This window comes from Delphinapterus leucas, chromosome 12, assembly GCF_059928025.1.
Source record: "Delphinapterus leucas isolate spDelLeu-1000000601 "Yukka" chromosome 12, BTC_Dleu_Yukka2, whole genome shotgun sequence".
In the NCBI taxonomy this organism is placed as follows: Eukaryota; Metazoa; Chordata; class Mammalia; order Artiodactyla; family Monodontidae; genus Delphinapterus; species Delphinapterus leucas.
In genome coordinates this window covers 30,137,684-30,152,214 of record NC_143140.1, presented here as the reverse complement: position 1 = coordinate 30,152,214, position 14,531 = coordinate 30,137,684, and the positions used below count along the sequence as shown (strand labels likewise).

Below are 14,531 nucleotides of genomic sequence, written 5' to 3'. Positions count from 1 at the left end.
TGAGCCTGCCCTCTAGAGTCTGGGAGCCACAACTACTGAGCCCGCGTGCCGCAACTACTGAAGCCCACGCGCCTAGAGCCCGTGCTCCGCAACAAGAGAAGCCACCGCAGTGAGAAGCCCGCACACCACAACGAAGAGTAGCCCCCGCGCGCAGCAGCGAAGACCCAACACAGACAAAAATAAATAAATAAAATAAATTTATTTTAAAAAGAATAACTAAATAAATGACAGGGCCTTCTCAGATGTTACTTTCCCTTTCATTAAAGATCTTCTCCCAGACACCGCCCCTACATCGGCCAACGTTCTGCCCCGACGGTAGCGGAGCCGCGCCCCTCCTTCCCCGTCAGCTCAGACCCCGCCCCTTTCCCTGAAGCCCCTAGAAGACTACGGGAGTTTGGCGCCAACCGTGTTTTTTTAATCCCTCCCAAAGGCGGGAACTAGGAATGTGCGCCGGGGACGTGCTTTGCGTCTGATCTGATTGGCCGTGGGCGCTCAGTCCCGCCTCCACGTGCTGATAGCGCTCTGGCATTGGTGGATACTCCAGAGAGACCTCGGTGTCCAGAAAGGACCCCAGGTTGACTTGGGCCAGGCGGGGCTGGTAAGTTGCTGTGGGGTTCTGGTCTGCGCGGGGCTGCTGGGGAAGAGGTTGCACTGCGCGGTAGTACTCTGAGCGGAGGCCGGCGGCGTCCGGGGAGCCAGGGAGTTGAAGGCAGCGGCGGAGTCTGTGGCGGGGGGATGGCGCGTCTGATGTCCGGGGCTCCCAGGAAGCCGCGTTCCCGCCGCCCTCGGATGCAGCTTCTGGGCTTTCACCCCCAATCCCTCTGTGGTTCCTCGAGAGTATCCGGGCGGGGGCGGGGACGAGGGTGAGCGCAGGTAGGAAGTGTCCTTTCGACCGCTCTTCCTGCCCCTCCCCCCCAAAACCAATCTTCCCTTGGAATGTACTCTTAAATCTTTCGGATGGGGTTTTCTGGAGGAATGGGTTTTTCCTGTGTCTGGTGATCATTGATGTTGGTTGTTTCCTCTACTGTTACGCCCAGAGAAGTTGTTTATCTTAATCTCTACAGCGAAGAGAGTCATGCCTAACACATAGTAGGCCCTAAATCAGATGTGAATGTGTAATTCGTAGAATCTCAGGATTTACGCTTCAGGCATCAAGTTGGCATTGATTCTGATTCTTCTCTGGTCTTTACCGTTCACCACAGCTCCAGTTCCAAACCTTGCCTCTCTTCGGGGCCCCTCCCCCATCTCACTCAGGGCTCCCCCATCTCACTCAGGGCTCCTTTGATTGGAGGCGGACAGAGGCCTTCAGGGCCAGAATCCCCATACTTCAGTTATCTCCTGGCGTTTCTTGCCATTTTACAAGAGCTCGCCCGTTAAAAAATTTGTTATACTCTTCTGTCTAATGAATATTCTTGATTTTGTCGTCTGGCTTTAGAGACAGCTGGGATCTAAGCCCAGATATGCCTTTTACCAGCTGTTTGACCTTGGGGCAAGTTTCTCTTATCTGTTTCCTCATCTGTAAATTGGGAAAAAGAATAGTCTGTACCCCATAGGACTTTTGGGAGTATTTAAAGTAAATTGATAATGTATTTAGAGCATTTAGGACAGTGTTTGGCACATAGTGTACAGTATATGTGGCGTTTGTTATTCTTTTCCCCTTAACATCTTTTTAGGGTTCTCGCTGTATTAGATTAAGTATTTCCCATGAGCCTAAAAATACACTCTCCCTCTCCCCTGACTCCTTCTCTACACATTTTTGTTTTTCACTACAAATGTTTATTTCATTCCCTCGATTTTTTTCTTAAAGGAAACGTCTTTCAGACTGTCTCTTAAAGACATTGTCCTTTCACAAAAGTCTAGGTGATCCTTCTCTCATCTGCTTCGACTTCACATCTGAATCCATTGGGATTGTTCCTCAAAAGATTATGAGTGAGCTTGCAACTCTTTTCTTGGTTCTCAACTTTGAAAATTTTGCCTCTTCACTTAGGTGCAACTCTCCTATCACAAGCAACTCTCATTGTATATTGAGATCCTCATTTGGGGAAAGGTGAGAGCAAGTGTGAAAAATCGTTCTTTGCAAGAGATTCTGATACATAACTTTTCCTCCTCTCCTTCCTCTTTTCCTTTTCAAGAGAATCACTGGCCTTTATAATTTCAAGAGTAATCCCAGCTACAGCAATTATGTCTTTTTTTTTTAATTGATGAAGTATAGTTGATTTACAATGTTGTGCTAGTTTCTGGTGTACAGCAAAGTGATTTAGTTATATATTTATGTATATGTATATATATATATTGTTTTTCATATTATTTTCCATTATGCTTTATTATAGGGTATCGAATATAATTCCCTGTGCTACAGGACCTTGTTGTTTATTTTATATATAGTAGTGTGTATCTGGTAATCCCGAACTCCTAATTTATCCCTTCCCCATCCCCTTTCCCCTTTGATAACCATAAATTTGTTTTCTATGTCTGTGAGTCTGTTTCTATTTCGTAAATAAGTTCATTTGCATCATATTTTAGATTCCACGTATAAGTGCTAGCATATGGTATTTGGCTTTCTCTTTCTGATTTCACTCAGTATGACAATCTCCAGGTCCATCCATGTTGCTGCAGATGGCAATATTTCATTCTTTTTTATGGGCTGAGTAGTATTCCATTGTATATATGTACCACATCTTTTTTATCCATTCATCTCTCGATGGACTTTTAGGTTGCTTCCATGTCTTGGCTATTGCAAATAGTAGCAATTATGTCTTGTCTTCTGTGCTATATACTCCATTTTCCAACTGTCTATTTAGACATTTTCTGCTGGATGTTCGATAGATAATTCAACATGGCTTCTTTGGTTCTCCATTTCAATTAAAAGCATGACTACCTTGTTACAAAGCTAGGAACTGCAGAGTTGTCTGTAACAAATTGGGATTTTGATTAATTCAGCAAATATTTTTTTTATTACCTACCAACTTGTCAGGCTCTGTGCTGAGAGGTGGGGGTACAATGGTGAACAGAACAGAGCCAGGCCTGTTCTTGGTGGAGCTTATAGCCTAGCAGGTGAGGTGGATATTTCTCTAGGAATCCCACAAAAAAATGTAATCATAAACTGAAAAGAGGCCATGTAGAGAAAGGACAAAGTGGTAGAAGAATATTTAACAGAGGACCTGACCTAGTGGAGAGAAAGGGTAGCCAGGGAAGGCTCAAACATTACTTAAGCCACAGTATCACACACAGATGAGTTGAGTGAAGGAGAACAGTGAGGAAAGAACACTCCCTGCAGAGGTGCTGTGGTGGGAGGGGCAAACTGTGTTCTAGGAGCTGAAGGAAGGCCAATATGATCAGGGCAGAGAATGGGGGAGAATGCTACAGACTAACCCTAGAGGAGTGGGGAGAGGCCGGGTCACTCAGGGCTTGGTAAGAAGAATTGTGACAAAATTTGTTTTTTAACCTAAGATCAGCTGGAAGCACTGAAGGGTTTTAAGCAGAGGAGGAAACATGATCAGATTTGCATTTTGAAAAGACAGCTCAGGCTGTGATTTTGAAATGGGCAAGATTGGATATTTGAATACCCATTCCCTTAAAATCTTTTTGATTCTGCTACAGAAATCTTTCAGGTCTGGTCCTAGTCTTTATTTCCACTAATAACTTAGTCATCCCTCATTGTCTCCTGCATTTTTTTTTTTTTTGGCTGTGTTGGGTCTTCGTTGCTACGCGCAGGCTTTCTCTAGTTGCGGCAAGCTGGGGCTACTCTTTTTTTTTTTTTTTTTTTTTTGCGGTACGCGGGCCTCTCACTGTTGTGGCCTCTCCCGTTGCGGAGCACAGACTCCGGACGCGCAGGCTCAGCGGCCACGGCTCACAGGCGCAGCCGCTCCGCGGCGTGTGGGATCCTCCCGGACCAGGGCCCGAACCCGTGTCCCCTGCATCGGCAGGCGGACTCTCAACCACTGCGCCACCAGGGAAGCCCTTGGGGAGGGGGGGCTACTCTTAAGTTGCGGTGCGTGGGCTTCTCATTGCTGTGGCTTCTCTTGTTGTGGAGCACGGGCTCTAGGCGTGCAGGCTTCAGTAGCTGTGGCTCGCGGGCTCTAGAGCACAGGCTCAATAGTTGTGGCGCACAGGCTTAGTTGCTCTGCGGCATGTGAGATCTTCCCGGACCAGGGCTCGTACCCATGTCCCCTGCATTGGCAGGCGAATTCTCAACTACTGCCGCACCAGGCAAACCCCTCTCCTGCATGTTTTAATAGCATTTTCTGTCTCCCTTGCCACTAATATTTTCTATACTCTTCTTGCTAGAGTTGAACGTCTGAAAAGCAGATTTGATCATGATATTTCTCTGCTTTAAAAGCCTTCAGTGGTTCCCTCATTCCGTAGTGGATGAAGTCCAAGTATCGTAGTTATATCACTGGACTTTTCTAAAATCTCAATTCTCACATTCTAACCTCTGGGTATTGAAACCCAGGCTTGCTTGTGGACTCTTAGATAGATGCGGGGAGATGGTGTCAGGAAGTGTGTTTGCGAACACAAACCCAGTTTCACTGAACCTTGGGGTTTTGGAAACCTTGGGATAGTGAGTGATAGGGCTAGAAAGGTAGGTGCCTTTCTTGACTTTATTCAGTAGACATTGGGAAGTAATACAAAGTTTTTGAGCAGGAAGTGAGATGAGCAGGATTGCTTTGGAAGAACTAACCGAACTGTTATGTGTAACATGTGTTTGGAGAGGGGAGATAGCTAGATAGCTATAGTGGGGGGTCTGAAACAAATTTCGATAGCAAGAATGAGGAAAAGTGGGAGAAGCGTTGTAGGGTAGCATCAGTAGGGATGCTACTTAAAGAAGTAGCAGTGTCAGGAGGTGACAAATGTTGACAGAAAGGTGATCTTTTTTGGTTTTGGACTTGGTGAGCTTGGACTTACAGGAATGTGTTTATTAACTTTAGCATCTTATTGCTGACTGTTGATTTGTTTTTTAGTACAAACATATCCTAATTTTCAAGCACTGAGGGACAGCAGAGGAGTCTATAAATCTGATCTGGTACCCCTACGTTTTGTGGCAGTTCTTGCTCTCTATCCCGACCTCCTTGTGTTTGCCCATCAAATGTTTAATCCAAACTGCTTTGCAGTTGTAGAAAATAAAGTAGTGATGTCTAGGAGCTTGTCACCTTAGGAAAGTATTCAGATACCTTTTTACAAGGGCCCAATAGCATTTAGAGCTAGTTATGTGTTATTAAATTGTAATAACCACAATTGTAATTGTAATTAAATTGTCATAAAGTTAAAGAGGGAATTCCCTCTGTAACTTAACATTTTTTTTTAATCATCTTTTTTTTTTTGGCTGCGCTTGGTCTTAGTTGCGGCACATGGGATCTTATTTGCAGTGTGCGGGATCTTTAGTTGCGGCATGTGGGATCTAGTTCCCTGACCAGGGATCAAACCCAGGCCCCCTGCATTGGGAGCGTGGAGTCTTAACTGCTGGACCACCAGGGAAGTCCCTTAACTTTAAATTAATTAAAATTAATTACGGTTTAAACATCCACCTCGGGGCTTCCCTGGTGGCGCAGTGGTTGAGAATCTGCCTTCCAGTGCAGGGGACACGGGTTCGAGCCCTGGTCTGGGAAGATCCCACATGTCGCGGAGCAACTGGACCCGTGAGCCACAGCTACTGAGCCTCCGCATCTGGAGGCTGCGCTCCGCAGCAGGCGAGGCCGCGACGGTGAGAGGCCCACGCACCGCGATGAAGAGTGGCCCCCGCTCGCCGCAACTAGAGAAAGCCCTCGCACAGAAACGAAGACCCAACACAGCCAAATAAATAAATAAAATTTATAAACATCAACCTTAGTGTGTTAGGCCAAATAATGGATTCCCCAATATGTCCATGTTCTAATCCCAGGAACCTATGAATATGTTGCTTTATGTGGCAAAAGAAACTTTGGAGGGAATTCCTTGGAGGTCCAGTGGTTAGGACTCTGCTTCCACTGCAGGGGGCATGGGTTCAATCCCTGGTTGGGGAACTGGGATCCCGCAAGTCACGTGATGTGGGCCCCCCCCCAAAAAAAAGAAACTTTGCAGATGTGATTAGGATTTTGAAATGGGTAGAGTATCCTGGATTATCCAGTTGGCCAGTATTATCATAAGGGTCCTTAAGAGGGAAGCAGGAGAGTAAGTGACAGGAAAGGCCATGTGATGACGGAAGCATGAGGAAGGTGGAGAGGGGAGCAAGTCTGACCATGGAAGCAGAGGTCAAGAGGTGAGATGTCACACTATTGGCTTTGAAGGTGGAAGAAGGAGCCACCAGCAAAGGAACATAAGCAGCTTCTAGAAGCTGGAAAGAGCAACGAACAGTTTCTCCCCTACAGCCTCCAGAAGGAATGCAGCCCTCCTGAACCTTGATTTTTAGACCAGTGAGACTTCTGACCTCCAGAACTGTAAGGTCATAAATTTGTGTTAAGCCATGAAGTTTGTGGTCATTTGGTAGAGCAGCAATAGGAAACTAATGGTCATTCACACTGTGCATATTTCATGTTCCCAATAGCTACATGTGGCTAGTAGCTTCCATACTGGACAGCTCAGATATAGAACATTTTTTATCATCATAGAAAGCTCTGTTGGGCAGCACTGGTCTAAAATAATAGTTCTCAGAGTGTGATCCCCAGCAGCATTACCTGCGAACTTTTTAGAAATTCAATTCTCAAGCCTCATCTCAGACCTACTGAATCAGAAACTTTGGAGATGGGCCCATCAAATCTTGTGTTTTAAGTTCCCCAGGTTTTTCTTTTCTTTTTTTTAATAGACTTTATTTTTTAGAGCATTTTTAAGTTCACAGCAAAATTGAGCAAAAATGCAGAGTGTTTGCATATGCTTCCTGCGCCAACACACAACTTCCTCCCTCTATCAACATCTAACAACAGAGTGTTGCATTTGTTACAATTAGTGAACATTGTACATCATTGATACACAATCATTGGTACATTGATACCTGATTATCGCCCAAAGTCCAAAATTTACATTTGATAAGCCTTAGTTTTTAACCACTATGCCAATCTCCTACCCTAATTGAAGGCCACTTTCCTGAGTGGGGATTCAACTGAGACTTTGAAGGGTATGTAGAATTTCCAAAGCAGGGGGTTGGAAGGACATTTCAGGCAGGAGAGTTGTATAGAGAAAGAAGTGGAGGGATTTTTCAGGGTACTTGGCAAGTTTGACTTGAGCAAGAGGTCCCAAGCTTTAGTTAGTCGGTTGAGTATCAACCACATGAAGTTTGTCCTAAGCAATAACAGCCATGAAATCATGGGTTTAGAATGCAAGTTTTATTTTTGAATCCCCATTGAAATAAATATGTTCATCTTTGAAAAATATTTGGTTATATGCCACTAAAATTATCCCTAGAGCCCCCAGTGATAGTCATGCCCCATTCTGGAAAACACTACCATAGGGAATTACTGGAGATCCCCTGGGGAGGTAGGATGAGGCCAGTGTTTGTTGAGCAAGGGTCATCTGTGTCCCAAGTAAGCTGCTTGCTGCTGTTCATAATTCTCTAGCCCCAGACCTACCAGCATATTTGATCCTATCTTTCCTGGCTTGGAACACTTTGGTGGCTCCCTGTTCTCTTCTACATAGAAGAGGAAATGCCTTAACATAACCTACAAGGTTCTTGGGGATCCTGAGATAGGCCTACCATGGCCCCATCAGGCTGGTGAAGAGAGGGAGAAAGGAGACGGAGGATCTCCTGGAAGAAGTGACAACTGAGCTGAAGTCTAACTGATTTAGGGGAGAGAACTAGGTGATGGAGGTGAAGAGCTTTTTTAGGTAGAAGGAACAGCATCTGCAAATTTCCTGAGGCAGGAAGGAACAATGTGCATGTGAGCACATGAAAGAGGCACTAGAGGAAGAGTCAGGGAGAGGAGTTTGCAGGGGCCAGACCCTGCCTGCAGTCCCTGGAGGCATCACAAGCATTGTGATCTTAATGCTGTGCCTTACGAAACTTCTCCAGGATTTTCTGTTGCATGTTAAAGTTTAAGGAACACTTTAGAAGGCAAATGATTCCAGTAGAGATTGGTAACTGCAATAATGACATGCTCAGCATGTTGATAGAATAAGGGATTGGGAATTAACTATGCCTCTAAAAAGGTTTTTTTTTTTTTTGGCTGCATTGGGTCTCCGTCGCTACGTGTGGGCTTTCTCTAGTTGCGGTGAGCGGGGGCTACTCTTAAGTTGCGGTGCGTGGGCTTCTCATTGCAGTGGCTTCTCTTGTTGCGGAGCACGGGCTCTAGGCGTGCGGGCTTCAGTAGTTGTGACTCGCGGGCTCAGTAGTTGTGGCACGCAGGCTCTAGAGCACAGGCTCAGTAGTTGTGGTGCACGGGCTTAGTTGCTCCGCGGCATGTGGGATCTTCCCGGACCAGGACTCGAACCCGTGTCCCCTGCATTGGCAGGTGGACTCTCAACCACTGTGCCACCAGGGAAGTCCCTAATTTATTTATTTTTTGTGTGGTAGCTGGGTTTGGGAAGGGGATGAGCAGTCCAGGTGAGGAAACAGAACGAGCAAGATATTGTGGGGCTGAAGTACATGGCATATTTCAGGAACTGCGAGTACAGTTATTTCTGCTCTAATGTTATATGTATTCTTGAAAAATCTTTACTTCTGCAAAATCACTCACTAAGACAGGGTTTATGGGAAAAATAGGAGCAGAATACTCAAAGCTTATCTACTCATATTACTGGAGCAGCAACAGGAACAATATCAATTGTAATTAAAATATCGGCACAGTTAAAAGACATGTTAAATTCCCAGTAAATAAGTATCTCAGTAAATATAGGTCTTTTCCTCAAGAAAAAGTAAGGATGAAGATAGCTTGATGGAAGGACAAATAAGGAAGGATTGCGGCAACAAGAAGAGGGACATAAACATCAGAGGTTGTGGGTACAGGGGCAGATGCAGGCTTCATGTGAAATCTTGTGACGGTGGACTGAATGGCTCTGGCTCATTGCCTTGTGTTTGGCTTTGTCCCCCATCCTGCCTCCCACAAAGATTGAGGGAAACCAAGCTTAAGCCCATGCAAGACAGAGCCTGCGGCTGTACTGAGACTAGAGGAAGAAAGGGGACTGATGGGTATCTAGGGTAAGGGTGGCAGGTACAGGACTAGATTCCTTCTTGCTTGCTGTGTTTAGCTGCTGTTCATTAATGGTGCAAAACTTTAACATCCTGGGAAAGAACTCCATCTGAACCAACATAATTTCTGGGTTATACTGACATCGTTTCTCTGTTTCTCAATAATGTATGTGCTAACTTGCATTACAGAAACGTGCTGTGGTGGCTGTGGCTGGAGTGTGTGAGGGAAACAGTGAGAAATAGAAAAGCACTGATAGACATTTCTAGAAGGGCCTTGGGTTCTGCGCTAGGGAAGCTCAACTTGATAATTTTATTTGGGGTAGCTGTTGAAGGTTTCTGACCTGGGAGAGAAACACAGGCTAGACATAAACAGGGTTAATTTTGGCCTCAGTGTGGAAAATGGTAAGAGGAAAAAGATATTGGTAGTGTAGAAACTAGCTAGGAGACTTCTATAATAATTTAAGTGAGAAATAATTGTATCTGAACCTGGAACAGTGACAGTGCAAAGGAGACACTAATTTGAGAGATTTAAAAATCACTAAGAATTTGTGACTGCTTGAAGGTGAGTGTGGTGCTAAGAAAGAGTCAAAGATAATGGAAGCTTTTAGCTTGAGAGTGAATTGAGGCAGGAGATGATAGTTTATATTTTCCATATCCAGGCACTTATGTAATTTACTTTCTTCCATTATTATGCCTCATGTAATCACTCTTTTCGTTCTGACTGTCTCCGTCTTGGGTTAAGTCTTATCATGTGGACCTTTATAGTAGCCTCCCTCCCAGTTTCTTTTCCTACACTTTTGTCTTTCCAGTTCATTCCACAAATTAGTCTTCCTCTTTCCTTTCTTTATATCAATGTACTAACTCACAAACCTTCAGTGCTCTTATCTTCTGGAAGTTCAAGACCAGATATGTTGGTTTGACATTTAGTATCTTCTGTTTGACACTAATGAAATTTTAGTTTTTTCTCCCAATCCTGTTCTGAGGTCTGTTTCAACTAGGCTGTTTTATTTACAGTTCTCCATGTCTGCCTTTCCTCCAAGGTTAATATTCTCATTTGGAATCTACAGAGATCTCCACAGATACCTCCCTCTCCTCCATTGACATGCAAGTCCTTCCCCTCCTACCAAGCAAGTCCTCGGCAACGTGTATGCTTTTATTCTCCACACATTTTTGCCAACATTTTGGAGGGGATAGTGGCTTTAAGGGGGCCCAAGGAGTACTTCTAGGGTGCTGGTAATGGTCTGTTTCTTGATCTGAGTGGTAATTCCATGGATGTATTCAGTATGTGAAAAATATAGGACTGTCTACTTATGATTTGGGCTTTTTTCTATTTTTATGTTATACTTCAATAAAAAATTTACTCTCTCCCCATCAAAATAAAATATGTCCTGACTCTCCTAGGCCCTTTGCACTTCAATTTGAATTTTATGGTCAGCTTGTTAAGTTTGGGATTGCATTGAGTTTATAGATAAAGTTAGGGAGAATTGCCATCCTTGATGTTGAGTTTTCCTAAAAATGATTGAGACATATTTTATCATTTATTTAGAGCAGAGGTAGGCTGCCTGTTCTTGTAAATAAAGTTTTATTGGAACACAGCTGCCTCTATTCATTTACGAGTTGTCTATGGTTGTTTTGGAGCTACAGCAGCAGTTAAGTCCTTGTGACAGACCAGATGGTCTACATGCATAAAATGCCTACTTCCTGACCCTTTAAGAAGAAAAGGTTTTCAGGGGATGTCCCTGGAGATCCAGTGGTTAGGACTCTGGAGGTCCAGTGGTTAGGACTCTGCACTTCCACTGTAGGGGGCAGGTCCAATCCCTGGTCAGGGAACTAGGATCCCGCATGCCTCATGGCATGGCCAGAAAAAAAAAAAAAAAAAAAAGAAGAAGAAAAGGTTTTCAAATCCCTGATTTAGATCTTTTATTATTTTCTCCATAAAGGTCTTATATTAGATTAATTCCTATGTACCTTATAGTTTTGTTGTTGTGAATAATATCTTCTTATCAGTTATGTTTAAAAACTGTTTGCTGTCATATAGGAAACCTGTTGCTTTTGTGTATAATCTTACATTCAGCGACTTTGAGAAACTCTTACCAGTTCTAATAATTTGTAGATTTTCTGTATAGGTGATCATAGTGTGAATAATGGCAGCTTTGTTTCTTCCTTTCCAGTTCTGTCTCATTTCATGTTTTACTCTTTTTGCTAATAGAAGCAAGCTTGACTTTGAAGGAGATGCTTCTGTGGTTTTAACATCATGCATGATGATTAACGTGAGGGTTTGGTTTTTTTTAAAATAAATTTATTTATTTATTTTTGGCTGCATTGGGTCTTTGTTGATGCACATGGGCTTTCTCTAGTTGTGGCGAGCGGGGGCTACTCTTCATTGCAGTGCACGGGCTTCTCATTGCGGTGGCTTCTCTTGTTCTGGATCATGGGCTCTAGGCACGTGGGCTTCAGTAGTTGTGGCACACAGGCTCAGTAGTTGTGGCTCGTGGGCTCTAGAGCACAGGCTCAGTAGTTGCGGCGCATGGGCTTAGCTGCTCGGCGGCATGTGGGATCTTTCCAGACCAGGGCTCAAACCCATGTCCCCTGCATTGGCAGGTGGACTCTTAACCTCTGCGCCACCAGGGAAGTCCCAATGTGAGGGGTTTTGTTTTTTTTTTAGTAGAAATATGTCTTCTATCAGTTTATGAAAGTTCCCATCTTTTTCTTCTTGGCCGCACTGCCCAGCATGTGGGATCTTAGTTCTTGAACCCGTGGCCCCTGCGGTGGAAGCATAGAGTCGGAGTCCTAACCACTGGACCGCAAAGGAATTCCTGTAACGTCCCATCTTAAACTTTCATAAACTCCAACTTTGCTGAAAATTAGTGTTGAACTTTACCATATGCCCTTCCTATGCAGATGTTGAGATGATCATATTTTTTCTTTTCTAATCTAGCATGAAATATACTAATTTTTAGTTAGTAGACTATTATTGGATCAGTTTTAGATTTACAGAAAAATTAGGAAGTACTGAGAATCCCCATATGTCACCCTACACACCCCAGTTTTCGCTGCTATTAATATCTTACGTTAATTTCTTATAATTAATGAAAAAATTGATACATTATTATTATTTTTTTTTTGCGGTACGCAGGCCTCTCACTGTTGTAGCCTCTCCCGTTGCAGAGCACAGGCTCAGCGGCCATGGCTCACGGGACCAGCCGCTCCGCGGCATGTGGGATCTTCCCGGACCGGGGCACGAATTCGTGTCCCCTACATTGGCGGGTGGACTCTCAACCACTGTGCCACCAGGGAAGCCCCGATACATTATTATTAATTGAAGTCCATAGTTTATTCAGATTTCCTTTATTTTTACCCAATATCTATCCTTTTTTTTGTTTCAGGACACCATATTACATTTAGTTGTCATGTCTTCTTGGGCTCTCCTCAACTGTGGCATTTTCTCTCATTCCTTGTTTTTGGTGTCCTTAGCAGTTTTGAGGAGTACTAGACAGGTATATTGTAGGATGCTCCTTTAATTAGAATTTGATGTTTATCTCATCATTAGACTGAGGTTATGGGTTTTGGGAAGATCAAAGGTAAAGTGCCATTTTCATCATATATCAAGAGTACATATTATCAACATGATTTATGACTGTTGATGTTGGCTTGATCCTTTGACTAAAGTAATGTTTGTCAGGTTTCTTCACCATAAAGTTAGCCCCCCACCAAATTCCATACTCGACTCTTTGGAAATAAGTCACAGTGCACAGCCCTTATTTGAGGAGTGGGAAATTAGGCCCTGCCTGCTTTAGAGTGGAGTATCAACATAATTTATTTGGAATTCTGCATGGAAGATCTGTTTCTTCTCCATTTACTAATTTACTTATATCAGTGTGGACCATGTATGTTTATTTTATGCTTTGGGTTATAATCCAGTACTACTTTAATTTGTTGCTCAAATTGTTCCAGCTTTGGCTATTGAAAACTCTTTCAGTTGGTTCCAGTGCCTCTTTGACATACCTCTGTTAGTTTCTTTTTTTTTTTTTTTTTTTTTGACACTTCCTTACTTTCTTGCACTGTAAGATGCTCCATGTTCATCTTGTGCATTTTCTGCCCTTGTCTTAGAATCAGCCATTTCTTCAGGAAGCCCTGGTCCATCTTAATGGAGAATAGTATTAGAAGCCAAGATATGGATACTCGTTGTGCTTATTGCTACTTTGCTGGTGGAGCAAAGAAATAGTACATATGTGTCTACTAACTGATGTATATACATATACCTGAAAATATTTCTGTATATAATCATCTGTATCTATGTTAAGTTAAATGTGAGTTCTTACTGATGTCTTCAACTATAATCCATTACCACAGGGATCATTTTTAGTGTGTTCTCTTGCTTTTCTGTAACCTTCCACTTCAGTAGCAAGAAACCTGGCTCCCACCATCTACCACCCATCTATTTAAATTGTTCAATTCCAATATACACATCTAACAGTATCAGAACTAACAACTCATACCCTGCTGGGAAGCAACTTTATCAACTAGAAGACAGTGCTTATATGAATTGAGTTTTTAATGCTATACTATCCTAGCATTTTGGGGGATAAATCTTACTTGTCCGTAGTGTATTTTTGTTTTTGTTTTTTGTTTAATGTCTTGATGGCTGCAGCTGGCTAATTTTTTTTAAAGGCTATTTCTATGTTCATAAGAAAGATTGACTTATAGTTTTCCTGTCTTGTAATTTTCCTGTTTTGCCCTGTCTTTGCCCAGTTTTGATGTCTAGACTATACTAACCTAATAAACATATATGTCTCTCAGCCTTCTTTTTTTCCTATATGTTGTCTGGAATAGATTATGGTTTATCTGTTCTTTGAAGGTATGATAGGATTCACCTGTAAAACTGTCTGGGTTTAGTAGTTTCTTTATGAGTAGATTAATTACTGTATCAAATAATTTAATCCCCCTAGATGTGTACATATTTTCTGTTTCTTCTTCAGTCAGTTTTGGCAAGTTACATTTTTCTAAAAAACTATCCATTTCATTGAACTTTCAAATATATTTTGTTAATAACTTAATCTCTGCTATATGTGAAGCTGTCACTCCTTTTTTATTCCTAATGTTTGTGCCTTCTTTCTTTTTCTTTATTAGTTTTTCCAGGCATATGCCTATTTGATTTGTCTTTTCAAAGAGCCAGTGTTTATCTTTATTCATCTTTATAGTGTTAGTTTCTTTTTATTAATTTCTCTTTTTTATGTGTTTCTTTCTTTCAGTTTACTCTGTTCTTTTTCTTGAGTTGGATGTTGACCTCAATATTTTGTATTCTTTCCCTATAAATTTATTTAATTATATAACTTTTCCTCTAAAAGTACTATTTTGATTGTACCCCACAAATATTTTGTTTTGTGGTGTATTCATTGTTATTTAGTTCTATGTATTTCCCAGTTTCCATTAATGT

General features: G+C 42.6%; 1 protein-coding gene across 4 annotated transcripts in view; it reads left to right on the top strand.

The window, feature by feature from the left end:
- Nucleotides 1-499: 499 nt before the first annotated feature.
- Nucleotides 500-14,531, top strand: part of CASP8AP2 (caspase 8 associated protein 2) — a 40,557-nt gene continuing 26,525 nt past the window's right edge. For all 4 annotated transcript variants that reach the window (XM_089921865.1, XM_022552681.2, XM_022552673.2 and 1 more), the window contains exon 1: nucleotides 500-598. The gene's annotated coding sequence lies outside the window, so the exon portion shown is untranslated. The remainder of the gene's footprint in view (nucleotides 599-14,531) is intronic.